This window comes from Chinchilla lanigera, unplaced genomic scaffold, assembly GCF_000276665.1.
Source record: "Chinchilla lanigera isolate Chin_1 unplaced genomic scaffold, ChiLan1.0 scaffold00044, whole genome shotgun sequence".
In the NCBI taxonomy this organism is placed as follows: domain Eukaryota; kingdom Metazoa; phylum Chordata; class Mammalia; order Rodentia; family Chinchillidae; genus Chinchilla; species Chinchilla lanigera.
Genome location: NW_004955445.1, coordinates 12,815,861 through 12,828,548, shown reverse-complemented (window position 1 = coordinate 12,828,548; position 12,688 = coordinate 12,815,861). Strand labels below are relative to the sequence as shown.

The 12,688-nt window shown below is 43.9% G+C and overlaps 1 protein-coding gene across 1 annotated transcript in view; it reads left to right on the top strand.

Annotated features, from left to right (window-relative positions):
* The first annotated feature begins 9,814 nt into the window (after positions 1 to 9,814).
* The window catches only part of Pkig (protein kinase (cAMP-dependent, catalytic) inhibitor gamma), a 100,773-nt gene continuing 97,899 nt past the window's right edge, over positions 9,815 to 12,688 (top strand). The window contains exon 1 of the mRNA XM_005392470.2: positions 9,815 to 9,931. The gene's annotated coding sequence lies outside the window, so the exon portion shown is untranslated. The remainder of the gene's footprint in view (positions 9,932 to 12,688) is intronic.

The following is a 12,688-nucleotide window of genomic DNA, read 5'->3' as shown; positions in this document are numbered from 1 at the left end:
TGCTACCACACCCAGGTGGAGTGTACAGATCTTTTAAAGGGAAGGAGAAGCTGAGGATGAAGGAAATACTACAGAGACATAAAAAGAAAGGTGCATGATACAGAGAAGCTACCCTAATTCTAAGCTGTGCATCTCTAGGCTACATATGATTGATAGCTCTGGCTGTCTCTAGGTGCTGGATTTTTTGATTATTTGTGACAATTGCTCAGCAGCAACCTCCAGTAATAAATGTTAATGGCTTTGCAGGCCTTAGTTCAGTTCAAAGGTTAACATGCTTGAGTCATTTTCATTTTTTTTCTTACCTCTTATTCTGGTTTTACATGTGTGCATGAGTGTGTGTGTTTTGAGACAGAATCTATGCAGTCCAAGCCAGCCTTGAACTATGTATCCCAACCTGGCCTTAAGCCTGCAGTCCTCCTGCATGCTGGGACTGTGTCATTTTTTTCATGTCTGTGTAGACTCTGACCCCCTTGATGACTTCCCAAATCCATTTTGTAATGCCCTTTTCAGAGTTGCTTTTTAAAGCTCAGCTTGGTGGTATCTGCTTGTGATCCCAGCACTCAGGAGACTGAAGCAAGACGATCACCATCCGTTCAAGGCCAGTCTGCAGTACCTCATGAGTTCAAGGACAGCCTGCAATACATAACAAAACCTTATTTCCAAAAAAAGTTGCTTTTTATCTTAATTTTCTTTTAGATTTCACACAGCTATATCAAGTGGCTCATGACCATTGAACCTTTCAGGAAGCTCTTAAAATTCTTGAATCTAAACTGCATGTGAAGCACATACCTGTAGTTCCAACAGGTAGAGTTAGGAATAGGGTTGCTTGAGGTTCCAAGTTCAAGACCAGCCTGGGTAACATAGTAAAACTCTGTCTTAAGATAAAAAGCAACTTTTTTTGGAGATAAAGTCTTGTTATGTATTGCAGGCTGTCCTTGAACTCATGAGGTAACTCATGCAGACTGGCCTTGAACTGATGGCGATCCTCTTGCTTCAGTCTCCTGAGTGCTGGGATCACAAAAACAAACAAACAAAACCTCAAATCTTATTTTCTAGACATTGCTAGATTGAACTGAGGACAGGTAATAGCTAACAATGCAATAAAACCTGTTAATCAAACCCTCAGGAATATACCTGTAGTCAAAAACAGATTAGCAAAAACAAAAACAAACAACAACAACAAACAAATTAGCTGTCAGGGCCTAGGGTTCAGTGGTAGTGCCTGTTAAACCTGTGCAAGGCCCTGGCTTCAATCCCCAACACCAGTAGATAGATGATAGATAGATAGAGAGATAGATAGATAGATAGATAGATAGATAGATAGATAGATTTACTGAGCTTGTTCAACAAGGAAGAATGCACACCAGAAAAATAGAGTTTGACTTGTGTGAGATAACCAAGGAAGTGGGGAATGCTTTTGCATGGGACACAATCAAGAAACTAGAACTATTCAGTGATTAGGTATCTGAGTGGGGCCTGGTGGCACATGCCTATAATCCCAGCACTCAGGAGGCTGAGACAGGAAGCTCCTTGAGAGTTTGAGACCAGCTTGGGGTACATAGTGAGTTCAAGGCCAGCCTGAACTGCATAGTCAGACCCTGTCTCAAAAAGACAAAAAAAAAAAAAAAGATTAGGTATCTTAATAATTCTTCTCCAGGAGGTATGAGGATTAAAGCAATGCTGGATTTGGTTTGGGCAAAGAAGCAGCACTCGCTCATGTCTGAAGAGGAGGATGTTGAGTCATATTTGCAGTACCAGAATGGCCTTGCTCTGTCTTGTTCCAAATACAGAGTGGTCTTGTCAGATATTTATTTATATTCTGTGATCACTATTTATGTTCAGTTAGAAACACTGGGTCTAGCTGCCAGCCGAATAGTTTTTTATTTCCATTTCCATTTCCATTTCCCTTTCTCTTTCTCTTCCTTTTTCTTTCTTCTTTCTTTCTTTCTTTCTTTCTTTCTTTCTTTCTTTCTTTCTTGGGGTGGTACTAGGAATTGAACATGTTGGCGGGGAGCTTCACCCTGAGCTACTTCCTCAGCCTTTTTTATTTTTTATTTTGAGACAGGTCTAGCTAAGTCATTAAGTTGCCCAGGATGGGCTCAAACTTGTAATCCTCCAGCATCAACCTCCCAGAATTTTGTATGTGCCACCAGACTCACCTCATTTTCTTACCTGTGAGCATTTGTCCTTCCAAATGTGGGATCCTGAACATTTCTTGGTGTTTCTGGCCCTAAATAGTCAAGTATGTCTCCTCTACTTGACAGCAGGAGGGGATATCTTTGCGATCACATACACCAATTTCCCACTTTATGCAGGATCCCCTCACCAGTGTCTCTAGAATACAGGCCTTGCAGCCACTCAAGGCAGCTTCTCTCATACGTATATATCCGTTGTCAGAAGTACATTGTCTCCCCTCCCGCCCCCGCCACATACCATATATTGTTATTGATTTGAGACAGGGTCTCCTTATATAGTTCAGGCTGGCCTTGAACTCACATGTAGCCAAGGCTGGCCTCAAACTTTGGTGATCCTCCTGCCTCAGCCTCTGGAGTGCTAAAATTACAGGCATGTGCCACCATGCCCAGCTGTTAATTTTATGAGACTGGGTCTCACTATGTCCTCCAGCCTGGCCTTCTCTTAGTTACTTTTCTCTCATTTCTGGGACAAAGTACCTGATGCCCAAAAATTAAAGAAGGAAAGGTTTATTTAGCTCACAGTTTGTGGAGGTTTCAGTCCATACTTGGCTAGCTCCAAGTCAGAGTGGCACATGGCAGAGGGCAACAATTTGTAGGGGGCAATGCATCTTAGCATATTATTTTAGATAAAATAGTTTTGGTAAAAGCCTACATGGTGCCTTGGGAAGCCTCCCGGGACAGTGTAAGAGCTAACTCCCCAGATCGACACTGCCCAGTAATGTCTCTCCAAGATAAGGGGGCGCCTAGGCCTAGGTGACCCTCTGTGACCCTGCCTGGGCAGTTCCATCTCCTGGCCCTAGGTAAACATTGTAACCCTAAAGGAATGCGTAGGTTGTAAAAAAGAAGACAAATGGAATATAATGGGGAAAACATCTATCATGGTTAGACATGCGACCTGCAACTGACCTGGGGTCGAACAGGCAGAGAGAAACACCATATGCCCACCGGGGTCAGCGAATGTAACATCCCAATCTGTTGCCAATGGAAACCAAAATGTATATAAGGTGAAACAAAGTTGGCCATCGCCCGCTTCCAGATTGGCAAGGGAAGTGAGGGTGGCTAGCCTCAAATTAAACTCTGGTTTATCCTCAATAAACGGGTTTTTCTTGTGGAATATAGCCCAATTGGTGCTAGGGGAATTTCTGCCGTAACAAATTCATGGCGGCAGAAAACAGCAAAAGCAATAAGAGCAAAATGGAGGAGCTGTGGCAATCAGCCTCTTTCCCTCCCTTACATTGTATATAAACTATCTGCTCCAGGGTAGGTGTAGAACTCACATCCATGATCCAAACATTGGATCATGAATCAATCATAAACTCTAGAAGCCCACCTGATGACTGCATGAGGCTTTGGGGGGACATCCAGACACAAACCATAAAAGGCCTAAAATTCACAATCCCCTATTTCAATGTCCAAAGGTCTGGGATCATAGGGATGTGCACCACCACACCAGGCCCCTACATATTGTTTGAAAAAATAATACACATACTTGGTTTTAAAAAATACTGCAAAACTGGGAATGGTGCTTACCATTGATCCCAGTACTCAGGAGGATGAGGCAGGAGGATTACGAGTATAAAGTCTGCAGAGCAAGACCCTGTCTCAACAAAAAACACTGTACATAGTGGTACATGTCTATAATCCTAGTACTCTGGGAGGCTGAGCTGGGCATGGTGGCACATGCTTGTAATCCCAGCACTTGGAAGTTGAGGTAGGAGGATCACTGAGAGTTTGAGGATAGCCAGGGCTATCTAGTGAGTCTAAGGCCAGCCTGAGCTGCATAGTGAGACTCTGTTTCAAAAACAAAGACAAACAGATTCGGCAAAGCTGAGGCAGGAGGATTGCAAGTTTGAGCCCATCCTGAGTAACTTAGTGACTTAGTGAGATACTGTCTCAAGAAAAAAAAGTGGGAAGGAGCTGAGAATGTAGGACATGCAAGGCCCTGGGTTCAACCCCCTAGTACCACAAAAACAAAACAAAACAAAAAAGAATTACATAAAAGAGTATATAGTAGTGAGGCTTGATGGATGTCTTGGTTACTTTTCTCTCACTGCTGAGACAAAATACCTGATGCCTGGAATTAAGGAAGAAAAGGTTTATTTAGCTCATTGTTTGTGGGGGTTTCAGTCTATACTCAGCTGGCTCCAAGACAGAGTGGCACATGGCAGAGGGCAATAGTGCATGGCAGAAGAAGACAGCAAAAGTAACAAGAGCAAAAAGGGAGGAGCAGTAGAGATCAAGCCTCTTTCCCTCCCTTATACTGTATGTAGGCTACTGGCCCCAGTGTGGGTATAGCTCTCACACCCATAATCCTAGCATTGGTCCATGAATCAATCATGAATTCTAGAGGCCTGTCCCATGACTGCCTGAGGCTTTGGGGGGACATCTGTACACAAACCATAACAATGGAGCACATCTATAATTACAGTGCTCAGAAGGCTGAGGCAAGAAGATCATGAGTTCAAGGCCAGCCTAGAACTATGCAGTAAGATCCACTTCAAAAAACCAACCATCCAATCAACCAACCAGTCAACCAACCAAACAAACAAAACAAAGCAAAACTAAGAAAAGCATATAGTGAAAATGAAATGTCTTTCCCTTCTGTTTTATTTTTTTTCTCCTTTTTTTTTGGTACTGAGAATCGAACTCACGACCTTGTGCTTGCCAGGCAGGCACTGTGCCACTCAGCTATATCCCTTGTCCCCTTTTGTCCCTTTTTACCAGCACCCGGTCTCCCAGCTCTCCTAGGTTGTTATGCACATATGCTGGCATTATATGTAGTATCTATCTCTCCTTTTCACATGTGGTAGCATTCCAAATGTGTGGTGCTGTGCCTTGCTTTTATTCATTCAATAAATATTTACCACACTCTTAACTATATGCCAGGCACTCACCCTCCCAGTGATGAGAAAATAGTAGGAAACAAAACAAAATGCCTGTCCTTAAATGATAGGCATTCTGCCCTAGGGAAAGGAGACAAGCAATAAACAAGTACGCAATATGACAGTAGATGTAAAATTAGCGGAGGAAAAAAAGAGACTCAGGAGAATAGAGTTTGTGGGACTATAACGGGGGCTTAAAGGCAGCTTTTGGTAAAAATTCCTGACTCTTCATTTGGGCCTACAGATGCTCAATGGGCAACTAAAAGCAGGAAAAATCTTGGCATCTCCACCTTCCTTTTGCATCTGTCTCCTTTTATTACCTTAAAGTTTGAGTCAGGTTCCTACTCAGCTTCACACAGAGAGGTGTTAATCACTTTAGGAGTATCTATCTAAGAACTTATTCCAGCGAGGCGTGGTGGTGTATGCCTATGATCCCAGTGATACAGGATCCAAGTGATAAAGGGAAATAAAATAAATGCAACTTTCAACCTGCTGGATGTGCAAAACTCCAGGTTCATATTCCCCCAAATCAAAGAAGGAATGAAGGTTAAGAGCAGGAAATTTTATTGAATTAAAGACAGCTCCTGAGAGATGGGAGGGGACCCAGAAAGTGGGTTGCCAATGAGACCATTTCTCAAAGGAAGTTTTATAGAGCAAAATCCCTAGGTGGGTACAATGTGGGACAAACCTGTGATCCACCAATTAGATTACAAGTATAGCTGCTTAGGTAAATTGATCCAATGGGGAAGTAGGTCACATAGCAAGTATACATGGAAAGAACAAGGAAGAAATGGAAGAGATGAGTCAGGAGGTCCTGGTCACCCACCTGGGTGACTGATGTCTGGACGTCATTGGACCAGGTGATACCAATTATAGTATATTGCTTATCCTTCAGGGAGGTATGTAGGTCTAGTCGCTCTCTCTTTATCCTGAGGCCTGGCTTTCAATGAATACACCTCCAGCCACAGTTGTAATGTGTTCTCATCTTCTGCACTGACTGCTTCAAGGGCCTAGCTGGGTCTGACTGTTTACAATATTTCTATCTAACTTAACTGTTTATAATACCAGCTCTCTTGGAGGCTGAGACAGGAGGAGCACAAGTTCAAGTCCAGCCTGGGCACTTTAGGGAATTAGGGACCCACTCTAAATAAAATCAATTAATCAATTAATCAGTCTGGTTTAATGACCCAAAATTTACCCAACCTATCTTACTCCCCTTGAAGGCTGAAGAGGGATAACAGTAACTAAGGTATTTTCAAGGTGTTTGCAGGGACACTCAGTTGCCAGCTCTTACAACAGCTTGTTCCAGATTCCCTGGAGTGGTCCCTAGAAGTCCTCAGTCCTTGCCCTAAAACTGCAGTCAGCTTGCATTCCAGGAATAACAGAGTCTGGCAGACAGATCACTGCATGATGAGGTCGTCCTGCTAAGAGGGAACAATTACCCCAAGCCAGGAACTGAGGCTGCCCCTCTAAACAGGAGCAATCTTCTCACGGAAATCAGATCACCCCTCAAGGAATAAGGACTTCTCTGGAGGCACTTCACAGAACCAGAAACAAGACTGTCATTGAGCTGGGTCTGAGAATCCAGAAGCTAAAGTAAGGAATTTGATTTAAACCACCCTTTGTAATAGGTTCACTGACTCCTGCCTCTGAGAAAGAATTTTCAGGATGGTCAGTAAGAGTCATGGAAAGGGTTTAGGACCCACTTAAGAGTCGAGTGCAGGTGGCCAGAGAAATGAGGGATGTTACAGTTCGGAACTGGGAACATTTTCTGCTTCTCTGGAAGGGCTGGAAAGCCCAGGACCACTCTGGGAGTGGTCCACCCCCAGAAGGGTAGTAGCCTATTCCACAGGTATGGGCTTTTAAAATAATAGGTAATTTAAACATTCTTTGGGTTTGCTCAACCTGCTCTTTTATCTTAGGATCAGCTTCCTGTTCTTTTCTTTGTCAAGCCGATTTATAGACTTTTGGTGTTTTTGAGGAATTTTTGGTGAGATGGATCTGCTAGGGCAAGAGCCTACATTTAACCAAGGGAAGCTCACATGGATCACCTTGGGTAACACTGGCTGAGGCCCAAAAGTTGCAGTATTCCTTAAAGTACAATTTTTAGTTATTTGCTTGTCTCCTTTGTACCTTTTATTTCCTCTATCCTGCCTCAAGATGATCAACCAGCTCAGTTTCACCAAGAGTGTAAATATGATGCATACCTCTCACCCCCACCTCAGTTTTTTTTCTATTTAAACCTAAAACTCAGTATCAGTATCCCCGAACAAAGGACTAAGGACACCTGGTCACCCTTCTCTTTCCAATTTAGCTACATAGATTAAATTCCTTTCCTGCTTCATCATTACATCTTCCGTTTGCTTTTTAGGACAAGTGGACATCCCAGAGCAGCCCTTCAGCCTAGGATTCTGGTTATAGGACAGGTCTTTGGGGGATGAGACACAGGAGCAGAGGCAGGAAGAAAGGAAACCAGCCTTAGGGATATTTGGAGGAAGTGGTCCCACACAGAACAGCAAAGGTAAAGGCCCTGCGGGAAAAATGCCCAGGGTTTAAAAACCACAAAGCAGGGCAGGGAACCAACTGGTGTTCTGCCCCTGTGAAGCTCTAGATTTCTGCCTCAGCAACACACACACAAAAAAAACAAAACACAAACCTCAAGGCCAGTGTGGCTGAAGCACAGACAAAAGGGAAAATGGTAAAAGATATAGTTGGATCTCTATCCTAGGGGCCTTTCACTTAGGGGCTGGCTGACTACAACATGAACTGTAACTTTACTGTATTTCTAAATGCAGAGCCACTGAAGGGCTTTGAGAAGAACAGGATTATATTTCTACTTAATTAACGTTTCGGTGCTGGAGATGTTTGATCTCAAAGAATGTTTTGAGATCAAAACCAAAGAATGCTCATTTACATCTCCAGCCCCTTTTTATTTTGTTTTGAGACAGGATGTCTCTAAATTGTCAATAGATATCAATCAACACATCTGGCTGTACTTTTTTGTTTTTTTGAGACGGGGTCTGGTATGTAGTTCAGGCTGGCCTTGAATTTACTATGTAGCATAGGCTGGCCTTGAATAGGCAGTGATCATCCTTCCTGAGCCTCCCAAATGCTGAGATTATAGGCATGAGTTACCACACCTGGCTTGTATTTACATTTTTATTTTTATTTATTTATTTTTAATTTAATTTAATTTATTTTATTTTTTTGTCTTTTTTAGACAGGGTCTCGTTATGCAGTTTAGGCTGGCCTTGAGCTCACTTTGTAGCCCAGGATGGTCTCGAACTCACAACGATCCTCCTGCCTCAGCCTCCTGAGTACTGGGATTATAGGCATAGGCCACCAGTATTTACATTCTTTTTTTTGGTTTTTTTTTTTTCTGGTACCAGGAATTGAACTCACAACCTCGTGCTTGCCAGGCAGGCGCTGTGCCGCTGTGCTAAATCCCCAGCCCCAGTATTTACATTCTTAAAAGGATTATTCTGGCTGCTGATTGGAGTGCTTATAGACAGGGGGATGCTGGGATTAAGAACGGAAGCAAAAGCAGGGCTGGGCAATTTACGGAGATGGAAATATAGCTCATTTGGAGAGCACTCCTGGGTTTGATACCCAGTAACCTCCTCCAAATAAAAAATAAAAAAGTACTATTATTATATACATGGCTTCAAGATAGCACTGTATCTAAACTGTATCAACAACCCAGAATGGTGACACAGGCTTGTAATTCCAGCACTCTAGGAGACTAAAGCAGGAGGGGTACAAATTGGAGTCCAGCCTGGGCAATTTAGCACAGGCTGTCTCAAAATAATTTTAAAAAGAGGCTGGGATGTAGCTCAGTGCCAAGGCCCTAGGTTCAATCCCCAGTGCAGTAAAAACAAAAAACCAAACCAAACCCAAACTCTATCTACAGCCTGAACTATTTTGGGCCCTGTCCCAGTAATCTATTTTATAGATGTATCATAATTTATTTACTCAGTCCACCACTGATGGACACTTTGGCTGGTCCCAGCCCTTTTGCTTTTACAAACAGTGGTAAGGAATACCTTTGAGGTCAGGTTCCAGCAGATCTGTAGGGTTATTCTTACAAGTGTAAGCATTGATCACAAATTAAATTATTTCCCTCATTGAAATTAATTCTGGCCGGGCGTGGTGGCACATGCCTGTAATCCCAGCACTTGGGAGGCTGAGGAAGGAGGATTGCTGCAAATTCGAGACCAGCCTGGGCTACAAAGTGAGCTCAAGGCCAGCCTGAACTGCATAGAGACCCTGCCTCAAAAGGACAAAAAAAAAAAAAAGAAAAAGAAAAAAAAGACGAGAGAAATTAATTCTGGTGGTTGAATTCTCACCCAAAGAAACAAGTTTATTGACTCCCAGCCACAACACTCCAGATTATACGACGAATCCGCCATCCCTCGCACATCAATTTTCCAGTCTTGAAACATTCCCATTGTAGCAAGCTTCAGCCTGAAGGCCCCGATCCTCCCCTAACTTTCCCCTTCTCCGGTTATAAGAGAGAAATTGAGGCACAAGGAGACACAAGTCCTCCTGCTGGCCTCGCTGTCCTTCTTTTCCCACTCTCCCCGAGCCAAGTTCCAGGCTGTCGAACGCAACCACCGATCCCCCAGCGCTCAGAACCCAGACTCCATCCCTCGCTCCTGCTCTGCCTGTACCCGGGCTGCGGAAGGGGCCGCAAATCCTCCTGGTCCCATCTGAGCCGCCGTAGCGCGAGCGCCGCGGGAGTTCGGCAGCTCAGGTCGCCAAGGCAACAGCTCGGCTGCGGGTTGCGGGCGCCAGGCGGCCCCCGGGAGGCGCCGAGCGCCGGCGCGGCGAGAAGGCGAGGCGGTGAGACGGCAGGTGAGCAGGGGCCAGCGGGCACTGGCGGCCCAGACGCGCCCCGACTGGCGTCGACATTTCGCCACGGACGAGGGGCTGGGCCGCGGGAGACCCCGGGGAAGAACGCAGGGGCCGGACCTTTGTCACCAGGTGGCGCTGGGAGTGGTGTCTCCTTTGCCCTTTGCCCCAGCCCCGCATTTGGGCGGAAGGTGTTTTACGCTGTTGATTGTATTTTTGCGGTTTCCTTGGCCTCATTCAAAAGTTTCTTTTTCCAAAGCCCTTCCTATTTGGGTGTCGGGGAATAACTCGAAACTGCAGAAAATGTGTGCGTGTGCGACTCTTCCGAGGCCACGGAGATCTCACTTCTTTGTGTGTCAGTTTTTTCACCATCAAAATGGGGATAGTGGTAGCACCTGTGTTATAAGGTTATTACAAAGTAAATTTGTGTGTGAAATCCGTGCAGGTAAGTCCCCAGTGCTTGGGAGTTTTATTGCTACTACTATTACAAGGACCATCATTGAACATTTGTCCAGGGCCTGGGCTTATCGCCAGGGGTAAAAAAGTGAATGAGACATTTTGCCTTCCGTCATATGGACACAGATCCATAAACAGGAATCCACTGCGATTTGAACTATGGTTTTGGATCTAGAGAGCACTGTGAATACATAGAGAAAGCAGCTGATCAAGATTTTCAGAGACGAGCTTGGTATTCCAAAGAAGGTGACTTAGAAAATGAGACCCGACGGGGGCCTTTGTATTGGCCCGAAGATAAGACTGGCGAAATGAACAGTGTTTAGGCAGAGAGCAGCGTGGGCACAGCCCTGGGGAGAGAGAGCAGGGTTCTCTGGGGATCTGTAGGGATTTCAGGTTGGTTGGAGACAAGAATCTGAGAGGTGGACTCTGGCTAGTTGGTATTTCAGAGTTAAGCAACTGGCCCCCTTAAAAATTTTTTTGGGGTTAGTTTTGGGAATTTGGACTTTATTTTGAGGGTGGAGGAAGCCATCAAAGGCTTTTTTTCAAATTAATGTATGTTTTTAATAGTGTTTACCTTTTGTGGAGTTGACGCGTGTACGCATTTTAATTCTTTTTTCATCCCGTTTCCTTCTCCTCTCCCTCCATCTCTTCATCCCCTCCCCCTTAGAGAAAGATCTGTCTCTTTACTTCATATCTATCTTTTATTTTGTTCTTTATTTATGATTTGAGTTTCTTGTATAAGAGAAACTATGTTATGTTTAAGCTTGAATGTCTGGTTTATTTCGCTTAACATTATCATCTCCAGGGTTTTAATCAGGAGGGGTTGGGTGTATGTGTGGATTCTGCAAGAGCAGATATTTTTGGTACACCCCCTTGGTCTCATCCCTCCTCCCATCTATTTTTAACTTTGCAGCCATTCATTTATGGTAATTTGAAAAATAGTTATTGAATATTGTTTTAGACTATTTTTCATTATTATAACAAATATCTGAAACTGAGCAACTTTATAGAGAAACAAGGTTTATTTAGTGCACAATATTGGAGATTCAAGGGCTCAGGTCTGATAGTGGTCTCATTAGCAGACTTAACGTGCCTTACACATGGCAGCACACAGGGAACACAAATGTGTCTTTTCTGGTCTCTCTCTGCCTCTTCCTTCTTCTTTCTCTTTCTCTTCTTCCTTCTCTTTTTCTTTCCTTCTGCAGTACTGGAGATTGTACCTAGAACCTCACTCATGCTAGACAAATACTTTATCACTGAATATTCCTCTCTCTTCTTGCTTTAATTAATATTTGAAAATTTGAGAGAGGATCTTACTGAGTTGTCTAGGCTAACCATGAATTTAGAATCCTCTTGCCTCAGCCTCTAGAGTAGATAGGATTACAGGTGTGGGCCACCATGCCTGGCTGAAAGCACCAGTGTCCAAGGCCAGGTGTAGTGGTGCAAACCCGTAATCCCAGCATTGTGGGAGGCTGTGGCAGAAAGTTCACAAGTTCGAGCCCCGCCTGGGCAGCTTAGTGACTCAGTGAAGCCCTATCTCAAAATAAAAAAAGGATTCGGAAGATAGCTCATTGTAAAGGCCCTGGGTTCAGTCTTCAGTGCCGTAAAACAAACAAACAAACAAACAGACACACCACCACTGTTCAGTCATGGGTATTCCATGCTGATGACTTTATGTAATCCTGATCTCATCCCAAAGGCCCCACTTCTAAAAGCCATATTCCGGTTAAGTCTTCACCCTCTTAATGTTTTACAGTGGAGATTGAATTTCAAAACATAAGCTTTCGGGGAACATACTCAAACCATAGCCACACAATAGCAAGTATCAGTTATGTGCCAGGCACTGTGTAAATACTGTAGTAAGAAAATTAGTTCCTTAAGGAGATACAGTGAAGAAAGCGTGCATCAAACAAGTGGTTGTAAGTGTGATGAGAATTGTGAAAGGGGCTCATGTTAAAGCAGATGCAAGGGGCTGGGGATTTAGCTCAGTGGCACAGTGCCTTGCCTGGCAAGCGCAAGGTTGTGAGTTTGATTCCTGGTACCAGAAAAAAACCAAAAAAAAAAAAAAAAAAAGCGGATGCAGCCTGGTTTGGAAGTTCGGGGAAGATGTGGATAGAAAGTCCTGGGGGAGTAGTGAGAGGAGTCAGTTGTATCTGGGGGAAGATGATAAGAGGATCCTATTGCAAACACATCCAGTATTAGTGTGCATTCATGGAGATGAAGGTCTACTGCAGCTGGAACTTAGAGATTGACACTGAAAGACATCCATCCAGAGAGAATTTTTTTAAAGGCCCAGATAATTCA